Consider the following 12,105-nt stretch of genomic DNA (forward strand, 5'->3'; position numbering starts at 1 on the left):
TGTCATAAACTAAACACCCATGGGAGTACATGGTGATGTCTCTCTTGTGGATCCCAATAAGTTATCTTACCCACAATGTCCTGCAAACCTCAAAATGTCTGTTACATTTTCTTTGCACTATTGTCCCAAAATGTTAACGCTGCAGAAAGAAACAACAAATTTCCTACCCCTTCACCTTTCTCCAAGTATCCCAATAGAAATGGTGCCTCGCTTGTGTGGGAGGCCCAATTACCCGCGACAGGCAAGGGCCCAAAACGTAGTGAGGCGACATCAAAATTGCCTATCACAAAACAACTTGGTTTTGCAAGGGGGGTCACCTGGGTTTTTGGCCCTGTGTTCAGTGGCCACCGAGGGAAACCTACCAAACCCACACATTTCTAAAAACTAGACACCTGGGGGATTCCAGGCATGTATGGCTTGCGTGGATCCCCCAACGTTTTTCCTACCCAGAATCCCCTGTAAACCTCAAATTTAGCTGAAAAAATCACTTTTTCCACACATTTTTGGGTGGGAAAGTTGTGGCATCACCGGGCTGACACAAATTTCCTACCACCCAGCGTTCCCCAGGTCTCCCAATAAAAATGGTGCCTCGCTCGTGTGGGGGGCCCAAGTACCCGTGACAGGCAAGGGCCCAAAACGTATTGAGGCAACGTCAAAATTGCCTATCTCAAAACAACCTGGTTTTGCAAGGGGGGGTCACCTGGGTTTTTGGCCCCGTGCTCGGCGGCCACCTAGGGAATCCTACCAAACCCACACATTTCTGAAAACTAGACACCCAGGGGATTCCAGGGAGGTATGGCTTGCATGGATCCCGCAACGTTTTCTTACGCAGAATCCCCTGCAAACCTCAAACTTAGCTGAATAAATCACATTTTCCACACATTTTTGTGTGGGAAAGGTGTGGCATCACCGGCTGACACAAATTTCCTACCACCCAGGGTTCCCCCAGGTCTCCCGATAAAAATGGTGCCTAACTCATGTGGGAGGCCCAAGTACCCGCGACAGGCAAGGCCCAAAACCTATTGAGGCAACATCAAAATTGTCTATCAAAAAACAACCTGGCTTTGCAAGGGGGGGGTCACCTGCAATTTTGGCCCCGTGCTCGGTGGCCACCAAGAGAAACCTACCAAAACCACACATTTCTGAAAACTAGACACCCAGGGGAGTCCAGGGAGGTATGGCTTGCGTGGATCCCCAAACGTTTTCTTACCCAGAATCCCCTGCAAACCTCAAAATTAGCTAAAAAAAATCACTTTTTCCACATATTTTTGTGTGGGAAAGTTGTGGCATCACCAGGCTGACACAAATTTCCTACCACCCAGCGTTTCTCCGGGTCTCCCGATAAAAATGGTGCCTCCCTCGTGTGGGAGGCCCAAGTAACCACGACAGGCAAGGGACCAAAACATTTTGCGATAGGCAATTTTGATGTCGCCTCACAAAATTTTGTGGATCCACGCAGATTCCAGAACTTTGCACCACAGATATCTGAGGAACATGTGTTTTTTAAATAAATTTTTTAGGTTTACAAGGGATTCTGGGTAACAGAACCTGGTGAGAGCCAGTCAAGTCACCCTATCCTGGATTCCTCTGGGTGTCTAGTTTTAAAAAATGTATAGGTTTGCTAGGTTTCCTTAGGTGCCGGCGGAGGTAGGGTTAAAAAACTGCAACTAGGCACTTTGCAAAAAAAGGGTCATTTTTCACTGTGAAAATGTGGTGTGTCCACCTTGCGATTTGGGCCGTTTCCTGTTGCGGGCACTAGGCCTATCCACACAAGTGAGGTACCATTTTTCTCGGAGGACTTTGGGGAACGTGGGATGGGTGGAATTTTGTGGATCCACGCAGATTCCAGAACTTTTCAGCACAGAAATGTGAGGAACATGTGTTTGTTTGTCAATTATTTAGGTTTGCAAGGGATTCTGGGTAACAGAACAGAACCTGTTGAGAGCCAGTCAAGTCACCCCATACTGGATTCCCCTGGGTGTCTAGTTTTAAAAAATGTATAGGTTTGCTAGGTTTCCTTAGGTGCCGGCGGAGGTAGGGTACAAAAACTACAGCTAGGCACTTTGCAAAAAAAGGGTCATTTTTCACTGTGAAAATGTGGTGTGTCCACCTTACGGTTTTGGTCATTTCCTGTCGCGGGCAGTGGGCCTACCCACACAAGTGAGGTACCATTTTTCTCAGAAGATTTTGGGGAATGTGGGGTGGGTGGAATTTTGTGGATCAACGGAGATTCCAGAACTTTGCACCACAGAAATGTGAGGAAAATGTTTTCTTGGACAATTATTTAGGTTTGCAAGGGATTCTGGGTAACAGAACCTGCTGAAAGCCAGTCAAGTCACACCATCCTGGATTTCCCTGGGTGTCTAGTTTTCAAAAACATATAGGTTACAGCTAGGCACTTTGCAAAAAAAGGGTCATTTTTCACTGTGAAAATGTGGTGTGTCCACCTTGTGTTTTGGGCCGTTTCCTGTCACGGGCACTAGGCCTACCCAGACAAGTGAGGTACCAATTTTCTCAGAAGACTTTGGGGAACGCGGGGTGGGTCGAATTTTGTGGATCCACGCAGATTCCAGAACTTTGCACCGCAGAAATATGAGCAAAATGTGGTTTTTTTTACAACTTTTTAGGTTTGCAAGGGATTCTGGGTAACAGAACCTGGTGAGAGCCAGTCAAGTCACACCATCCTGGATTTCCCTGGGTGTGTAGTTTTCACAAATGTATAGGTTTGCTAGGTTTCCCTAGTTGCTAGCAGAGCTAGGGTTCAAAAACTACAGCTAGGCACTTTGCAATAAAGGGGTAATTTTTCATTGTGAAAATGTGGTGTGTCCACGTTACATTTTGAGCCGTTTCCTTTCGTCGGCACTATGCCTACCCACACAAGTGAGGTACTATTTTTATCAGGAGACTTAGGGTAACACAGAATTGTAGAGCAACTGTTATTACCTATTGACTTTCGATGCCTTTCTGCCTTCCAAATGAAAGACAATGTGTAAAGAAGTCATTTTGAAAAATTTCCTATAATTCTCATGATATTATGTGCAAATATCTACGGTTTCTAAACTCTATATTTTGTTCGCATTTCAGAAATACATAGGTGTCTTTCATACCGATTTTTCCATGTATACATTTTGAAAGATTAATTGCTATTTACTCGGTATATAATAAGAAATCATTGCAAGTCGCTGCTCAGTTATTGCCTCTGGGTTCGTCGGGTTCTTAGTAAACCTACAAGTCCTATATATCCCCACAACCAGAAAGGTCCAGCGGATGTAATGGTATATTGCTTTCAATTAGCTGTCATCATTAGAAAAAGTTACAGGTGAAAACGTTGACACAAACGGCTGTTCTTTTCAACTAATTTACATTTTTTCCTATATTTAACTGTTAGTTTCTATAAAGAAACCTTGAAGGATCTACACAAATGACCCCTTGCTGAATTCAGAATGTTGTCTACTTTTCTAAAATGTACAGCTTTCCAGGATCCATTATTGCTTTCATACCCATTTCTACCATTAACTGGAAGGAGGTTAAAAGCACACAAAAATAGCAAAAATAGGCTATGTCCCAGAAAAATTCCAAAACTGTGTAAAAAATGTTGGTTTTCTGACAAAAGTCTGCTTGTCCCTAAAAGCTGGGAAGATGGTGATTTCAGCACAACAACCCATTTTTTGATACCATTTTCAGGGGAAAACCAGACGCTTTCGTCTGGAGCCCTTTTTTCCCATCCTCCCCCCCAAAAAAATTTACCTGTAGTTTGGCTACTTTCTGGGTCCCCTCCAGGGGAATCCACAAGCCCTGGGTAACTTTAGAATCCCATGATGATGGAAAAACAGGACGCAAATTTGGCTTGGATACCTTATGTGGTCAAAAAGGTACGGGGGCCTAAGCGCGAACTACCTCAAATAGCCAAAAAAATGCTTAGCACAGGGGGTAAAAGGCCTAGCAGCAAAGGGGTTAAGTATTTTTATGGTGCCACAGGAGTAGGGAGGAGCTGAGACCTAGTGGCACACTCTCATGTACACACCCTTTGTCATGGTGCCCATGTTAATTTTCTCTAAGATTCATGTCTGTCTACACCCCTCAGGTTTTGGTGGCGTGTGAGAGCATTTCACGCACTCGCAACGAAAGATATGCATTTCAAGCTCACTGTTTTAATAGTCTATTTCTTTTTCTGACACAATGCCTGTGGCATTATATTTGACACACACCAGTCCTTTTCCTGAAACAATGGATCTCCTTTCAGAATACACTATCTTTATTCTAGCTTTATCCACTGTTTCCCCATCCAAAGTCATTTTTAGGTCTCGCCTGACCCAGCGCATGGGCTGGTTTGGCCGCTTTGCATAGCCAATAGGTCTCGCTTTTGGGACCTTATAAGTATTTAGTTATGCAACTATTGCATAGCCAAACACTTATAAGGTCCCAAAGGCGAGACCTATTGGCTATGCCAATGCTTGTTTAATTTTAAACCTGTTGCTTTTATGGGTGAAACTTAACTTGGTGCCTTGCTGTGTCGGTGTAACATGACCACGCCCGAGGGCTAATTTCTTTTTATTGCTTCCAAACATCATTTCAATGGCGAGGTGCGTCAAGCTCAAAGTAGAGTCTCCCTTCTTGGACCCTGCCACTGCCTCCGACGCAGGCTTGTTGTGCCTACGCCTGTACTGAGTACAGCTCTTAGCAACGGCCTGATGGAATTCTGGTTAACTATTGGCCTCCTGGAGGGGCTAGCATTACTGAGATCCTCCCTCCTATTCCAGTCCTCCCTCTGTGTCATCTCGCAGGATTCACCCTCGCCAGCTGAAGGTGCGCTTAGGTTACAAAAAACGTCTGTGACGCGTGATTAAGTTTTTCTTTTTTTTGCAGTATGTTTATGTTTTCCACAGCATGCACCAGGCTCATGAGCATTAGAGCACTGTACATCAATTTGCATTTATATCTTTTTATTTTTTACACAAACAGTTACTTTTTGGAGAGAGCAAGAGCGCAGTAATCCATATATATCTAAACGTAGTGTTTCTTTACAGTAAAACATACCTCTAGCAATGAACTGTGCACACTAGTGCACAGGGGCTGTTTCTTTGTTAAATTCCTATGCTGTCAAGCGTGCCTGGAAGATTAGGGTGAGGCTGGGAAATGATTTAAATAGACCGGTACTGCCCGGGACGGAGTACCAGCGCTTTTTAGGTCTCGCCTGATTCAGCGCTTGCGCTGATCTGGCCGAGACATTTTGTAAACAGGCTTTTTCAAAGTGCTGCCTGGCCTAAAGCTACAGTGCACGTGAACGTGCACGCGCGCCCTCCGTAGCACGCGATCGCGATTGCGATCACTTTCACTTTCGCGGCCGCGTTGCCAAAGCTTGTTTTCATTGTTTCTAGAAATAATTGTACATTCTCTTGGCTGCCCGCTTGCTTCCAACCCCTTGTTTGTACAGAGCAGGTCTTTCTTCCCTACAACCTGTCACCTGTACTACCTGCGCACCACTGTGTAATAACCACAGAGCCACGTGACGCGTAATGCACACCAACGTAATGTGAACATTACAACTACACTTTAACTAAAGTTGCAATAATCAAATGCTCACTGGTTCATGCTTGCCCTGGGGTCCCTGTATGTATAATAATATATTGTGGTACTTTAAGCTCTCCAATCTGGTACAACCATGTGTGGTCCCCCCACCCCATACATACACACACACTCATACTATATACAAAACAAATCAAAATACATTTCTCACTGTCAATGTGCAGTGTAGGGTACCGGTGTTTGCCTGCGCCTGTCAACTTTTTTTTTTGCAGTTTCATATAGCGCGAACTCGACCCGAAGGTATTGGAGCGCTTTACATGAGCACCAGTTACAAGGACCCATACATGTTTTGTTAGGCACGGGGGAATTAAGTGAAGTGCCCAGAATCACAGGATGTGGAGCCGACGTCAAACTCAAACCTGGTTCTCCAGCTCCAGGGTAGATAGTGCTGGCCGTTACGCCACATCCTCTCCCCAGATCGTTTGTACTCACATTGAAGACACAGCTCGGTGAAGCACAACACGAAGTATACGCCCGGCAGTGTGCACTTCCTCCAATCACTGGGGCTCCTCATGAGAAACAAATATATCACACGTGCGAAGCCTCACAGCCGGGGAGCTTGGGGTCGGAGAGCATGGCGGCCTCTCTGCGTGGATGCACGCGCTGTGGAGCGCGGACCCTCAAATACGGCAGTCTCGACTTTTCTCAAAGCTTCATGTCGAGTGGGAGGTGCTGGGCGAACCAGTTTCACTCCGCATACCTATCAGAGGAGCAGAGCTGATGTACAAGCACGAGAGGCCTCTTTGTTTAGGCCTTGCTGCCAATCAAAGCATAGCTACACTCCTCTGTTGCCAGTTCTGCCCAGCAATGCTGGGTGTTTGTTCGTGACTCATTAAACCAACAGCATGACATGTGGTTCTGTTTCTGTTCGGGTAAAAAAATCTTAAAACGCAGCATCGAGTATGTGTACCTGACTTCCTCGCCCTCGTGCGAGGAGTAATAAAGAAAATGCTTAAATGAAGGGCAGATCACAGAAACATTTGTATATTGCACAGAAACTTTGCACCAGTGCAAATCCATTTGCACAATTTGATGCTTGTGTAATACGTGCCTTACATATGATTGTACATACAATTTCTCCATTTTCTGTACACAGCTCTTTCTGTAATATGATTTGCTGTATTTTATTACGTTTAATATTCTTACGTAGCAAAAATGCTGCAATGCAATGTGTTTCTTTTTTTTTGCGCCAGAGCAAAGTTTCTGTAAAAGGCGAAGCAGCCATATTACAGAACCTTCACACTGCTTTTAAAGTAGGTAAATCACATTTTGCACTATTGGGCTGCCTATATTAAGTGGAATGTAAACACACATGTTGCCCATTCCATATGTATTTAAGCTTAAAGATATTTGAACACAATGCACACGTTTTTCGGCGCACTTCCGACAGTGCCGCAGATGAAGCATGCACTTTTGTGGAGAGTAGGTGCATTCTGCATTTGTCATATTGCACTTGTGTAATAACGCCAAAGGAACACATTCCCAGCTTTAAACGTGTTGGCAGTCCGCTCCTTAGCACTGGGGTATCTTAGTAATAGTGCGAGACGGACACAGTGGCAGCAGGTCAGATATCAGTGCGGTGGGATACTTAGATGTAATGTCAACAGTATGAAGAACAGGTGGGCATGGGCATGGATTTACCAAAACATCAAGGGTATCGGAAGTGACATCACAAACTCTGTTACTTCAATGGAATCACAGGAAGTGCCATCGTCCGAAGAAGTGATGTCACACGACCTTGACCCTAATGACATCACAATAATAGGAATCGTTCAAGCACTCTATAAAAAAGTATGTGATTAATATAACGCAGTTATTAACACAGATAAATGTCGCTTCTAGATACCACCTATAGTTTAACTGGGGTGATGGCATGAGATGTCAGGGAGGCAACATTACTAATTTCTCGCTTTATTACAAGAGCACAATGTGCGTTCCTTGAGATAGGATATCATGCATTAAAAATAAACAAGAACAAATAATTTATCTTACAAGCTGTTATGATTTGATGCTACCCCAGTGACTACCTGAAAAATAAATGCATTGGTAACTCTCAGAAAAGATGAAAAGAGAGATTTGAAAAACAATAGTGATTAGGTTCACCTGAATTAATTAATTAATATGGATCGTATATATGAAATGTGAACTGTGTTATTGGACTATATTTGTCTTATTGTGGACATAATTTAGTTTATTATAGCGTGTATGGGGCTATCACTGATGCGAAGTACAAAGGAGAAGGTCACTCATTCACAACAGTGCAACATGTTGCCATGTTTTGAAAAAATGTTTTCGGTTCATACTTTTATCACTTTGTATTTGATCATAAGAGTGGGCATTGCACTACTCAATTGATGCATTTTAGAGAACTGTAAGGGTAATGTCCCGGGTCCCAGTGGAAGCTGCAGAATGTAAACAGTGCCCATTAGGACTCAATGTGCATTCTGGTCTTGGCACTGCTGTTGTCACCTTTGAGGCCAGGAGTCGAAAAGTCAGCACCAAGGGTCAGCTGCTAAATCCGGTAACCTCTGAAAAACAGGTAGTCTGCAGTTAAAACCCATGGCAGGTAGACTGCAGTCAAAATTCATGACAGGTAGACTGCAGTCAAAATTAATGACAGGTAGATTGCAGTCAAAACCCGTGGCAGCTACACTTCAGTCAAAATTCATGACAGGTAGACAGCAGTCAAAACCCGTGCCAGGTAGACTGCAGTCAAAACCTGTGGCAGGTACACTTCAGTCAAAATTCATGACAGGTAGACTGCAGTCAAAACCCGTGCCAGGTAGACTGCAGTCAAAACCTGTGGCAGGTACACTTCAGTCAAAATTCATGACAGGTAGACTGCAGTCAAAACCCGTGGCAGGTAGACTGCAGTCAAAACCTGTGGCAGGTACACTTCAGTCAAAATTCATGACAGGTAGACTGCAGTCAAAACCCGTGGCAGGTAGACTGCAGTCAAAACCTGTGGCAGGTACACTTCAGTCAACATTCATGACAGGTAGACTGCAGTCAAAACCCGTGGCAGGTAGACTGCAGTCAAAACCCGTGGCAGGTAGACCGCAGCCAAAACCCATGGCAGGTAGACCGCAGCCAAAACCCGTGGCAGGTAGACCGCAGGCAAAACCCATGGAAAGTAGACCACAGTCAAAACCCATGGCAGGTAGACTGCAGTCAAACCCATGGCAGGTAGACCGCAATCAAAACCCGTGGCAGGTAGACTTCAGTCAAAACCTGTGACAGATAGACCGCAGTCAAAACCTATGTCAGGTAGACCGCTGTCAGAACCCATGGCAGGTAGACCGCAGTCAAAACCCATGGCAGGTAGACCACAGTCAAAATCCGTGGCAGGTAGACCGCTGTCAGAACCCATGGCAGGTAGACCGCAGTCAAAACCCGTGGCAGGTAGACCGCAGTCACAACCAGTGGCAGGTAGACCACAGTCAAAGTATGCAGGGACAAGAACCTGGCAGTGTGACAGTAGTTGAACAGGTGCTGGAGAGAGGACTGAAACCAATTGAGGAGTCAATGGATGTTTTGCATGAGGTTAACATAATCCTCACGTCAGTGTAAGTTTAGCTACATTATGACCTTCAGTTCTTTACAAATATTTCCATATGTGCATTTTTATCGTTCCTTTTTTCCTCCTTAAATATGTGCGATTTTAGCATTACTGCTGCTTGTAAATTCAACTTAGATAGGCCAGTCTCCATCAGGTCAGTTCTACCTTTCATGTTATCCCTGATCCCTTTCAGGATCTAGAAAGGGTTCTCTGTGGGTCATGTAGTGAACCACTTGTTTACAAGAAGATTCTATGATTTTGTATGTTCCTTCCGTGTGCAATTTGTACAATAGGGTGCGTTGATTTGATAGTGACATGCACATCAGAAGAACAAGAAAGCAATTTATGTCAAGTGTGTAAGTAAACTGTTTATGTTATTTAAATGAGAAAACCTAGATGCAGCATTAGTCAGTCTCCATATGAGCATCTCAAGTTATATCTCCGTAGGAAAGTCCTTCCCTCTGAGCACCAGCGGAAACACCATGGATGCATCAAAATGTAAGCTCACCTTTGCTAAAAAATCCCCCAGCTTCCTTCAGACACAGCATAGCAGCCATGCTTGCTCACCCTCTCGACAATGGCTCTGAATGCTCAGCTCAGAGCAGCAAAGAAGAAAATGAAAGGCTGCCTTCATTTTCTAAAGTGGAATATAAGTACTGTGAGATAAATCCTGTAGTATACATTAGTATTATATAGATGGCCATAGAACCGGCACACCAAATGTATCTATACAGGGCTCTCAGACATATGTTGGAGTGACTGCAAAGGTCTATGAACTATATTGCAAACAAAAGCAATGCAACATAGCAGAGCTACTTAACACATGCGTCATGAGTGGATATAAAGTTAGGGCACAGAACGGTACATTCGTTTAATCTTTTTATGTGTGTTAAGTTTTCACACACGTCCGTGCGACACAAAATATGATGGAGTAAAATACAAATATATCCAATTTTTTAATATTTCTTTACTGTGCTTACATAATTTGTATGTAAGCAAAAAAGGGCTACGTTGCAGCTGTAATCATCTTAAGGCACTGCAAATCAAATCAAATCAGCTTTATTCGATTTTTGACAATAAAAAAAAATCATAAAAGCACCAGTGTTAAAAACAGATAAAATACTTATTACAGTAATATTACATAATACAGGGAAATAAGGAGGACAGTTCTTATTTTCGTAATTAAATTGCGTGCTACAAGAACCATAAAGGCAATCCATATACACAGAGGGCTGCAAGAAGCTAATTTTAACAAAATCTTCACAATGTGTTCCGGTACCTGATAACAGTCTTTAACAAGCATTAAAAATGCAATAGGTCTCGCCTTTCATTAAGTTAAAGCCATTTGCTTTGCTATACAATACCATTAGCAAAGCAAATGGTTTAAACTTAATCAAAGGCGAGACCTATTGCATTTCCAATGCTTGTTTATTTTGAGAGGGAGAGTACCGGCACTTCTCAAGAGAGACGCTATACTTTTAATTGGAGAGTACCGGCACTTCTCAAGAGAGACGCTATGCTTTTAATTGGAGAGTACCGGCACTTCTCAGAAACAAGCAGGTACTCTGGTACAGAATACCTGCATTTCTATTTTTCCAATTCAAGCACAGGGGATGGGGTTTTTAAAGTAACTCTTCAGTGCACCTGCAGTTAATACGTTTCTAAATCGAGTCCATCAGTATGCCCTTCTTCGAGCTGTCTGTGCACCTCTGCAGACTTGTTTGAACCATTAAGCAACTTCAAAACAGGAACGTGCGTGGGTTTTAATGGATTGTGCGTGAATTATTAAAAGACATGCACAAGCAGGTGGGTTGATAACCTAGACATTGTATGCGCCAGTGCACCATGTAATATCATTTATTTCAGAGAGGTCGCGTCAGTGAGTCACTGAGCTCTTTCTTTACACAAATAAGTGAAATAAGTCCAATATCGCAGTTCCTGCTGGTGAATATACTGTGCACGTATTCATGTTTTTATGTAGATTCGCATGTCACAGTTAGGTCAGTCTCAACCATGAATATTTGGGGTTCTTTTTTTAGTGCCACATTCCACAATGAGGTTGCTTCAGAGCGCTGCATAGTGCATAATGTCAGTGCAGGGTTACAGCCCATGGGTTTTTTAAATCACTCTGAATAGCCAGTACTCATTTAATGGAGTACTACTTTACAGACTCCCTGGTCCCAGTGCCACCTTTCTTCACAATAGAAGTCACCTACTGGACATTAAGGTTCTCTTTTCGGATTTCACCATCTAAGGGGACTTTAACCTTCATCTCGAAAACACTGCATCCAAGGATGCAGCAGCCCTCACCAACCTTATGGGCAGTGTGGGCTTGGTCCAGCTAGTGAACAGCCTGACCCATAAAGCAGGCCATGCATTAGATGGTATTTTTTCTGACAATCCTTTTCTCAAACTTTCCTCTATTGTCCCTCTAACCTGGTCTGATCATTTCGCTGTGTTGTTTGGTATTTGTCTAGAAGTGGGAGCGGAGGCAGGATATCCCTCTCCAATCAAAGTTGTCAAACGCCCTTGGCATAAAATTACCCCGGAAAGCCTTACGTGGCATTTGAACCTCTCCAGACCAGGTCTGCCTGCAGACCTGGATGAGGCCATAGAAACGTACCATAATTGGATTACTAGAAATCTTGACTCCATAGCACCCTTTAAATCTGCAACCATTAAAAAGACGTCTCCCTCCAAACCGTGGTTTGATGAAAACCTTAGACAACAGAAGCAATTATGTCGAAGGCTGGAAAGGAAGTGGCGCTCACATTACGAAATAGACGACAAGCTCATATGTAAAAAAGCCTTGGCAGATTGCAAAGTAAACATTTTAACTAATAAGAAACAATATTCTTCTAGCAAAATAAGAGCTTCTCTCAACTCCTCTAAAAAACTCTTTTCAACTGTACAGAAACTAAGTAAACTTCCTTCCCAGAAAAATACCGGCTTAAACTAGG

The 12,105-nt window shown here is 43.5% G+C and overlaps 1 protein-coding gene across 1 annotated transcript in view; it reads right to left on the bottom strand.

Moving 5' to 3' along the window:
• CUBN (cubilin) overlaps positions 1–12,105 on the bottom strand; it is a 1,289,359-nt gene that overhangs the window by 849,387 nt on the left and 427,867 nt on the right. The window lies entirely within an intron of this gene.

The sequence above is a fragment of the Triturus cristatus genome, chromosome 10 (assembly GCF_964204655.1).
Source record: "Triturus cristatus chromosome 10, aTriCri1.1, whole genome shotgun sequence".
NCBI classification, from domain to species: Eukaryota; Metazoa; Chordata; class Amphibia; order Caudata; family Salamandridae; genus Triturus; species Triturus cristatus.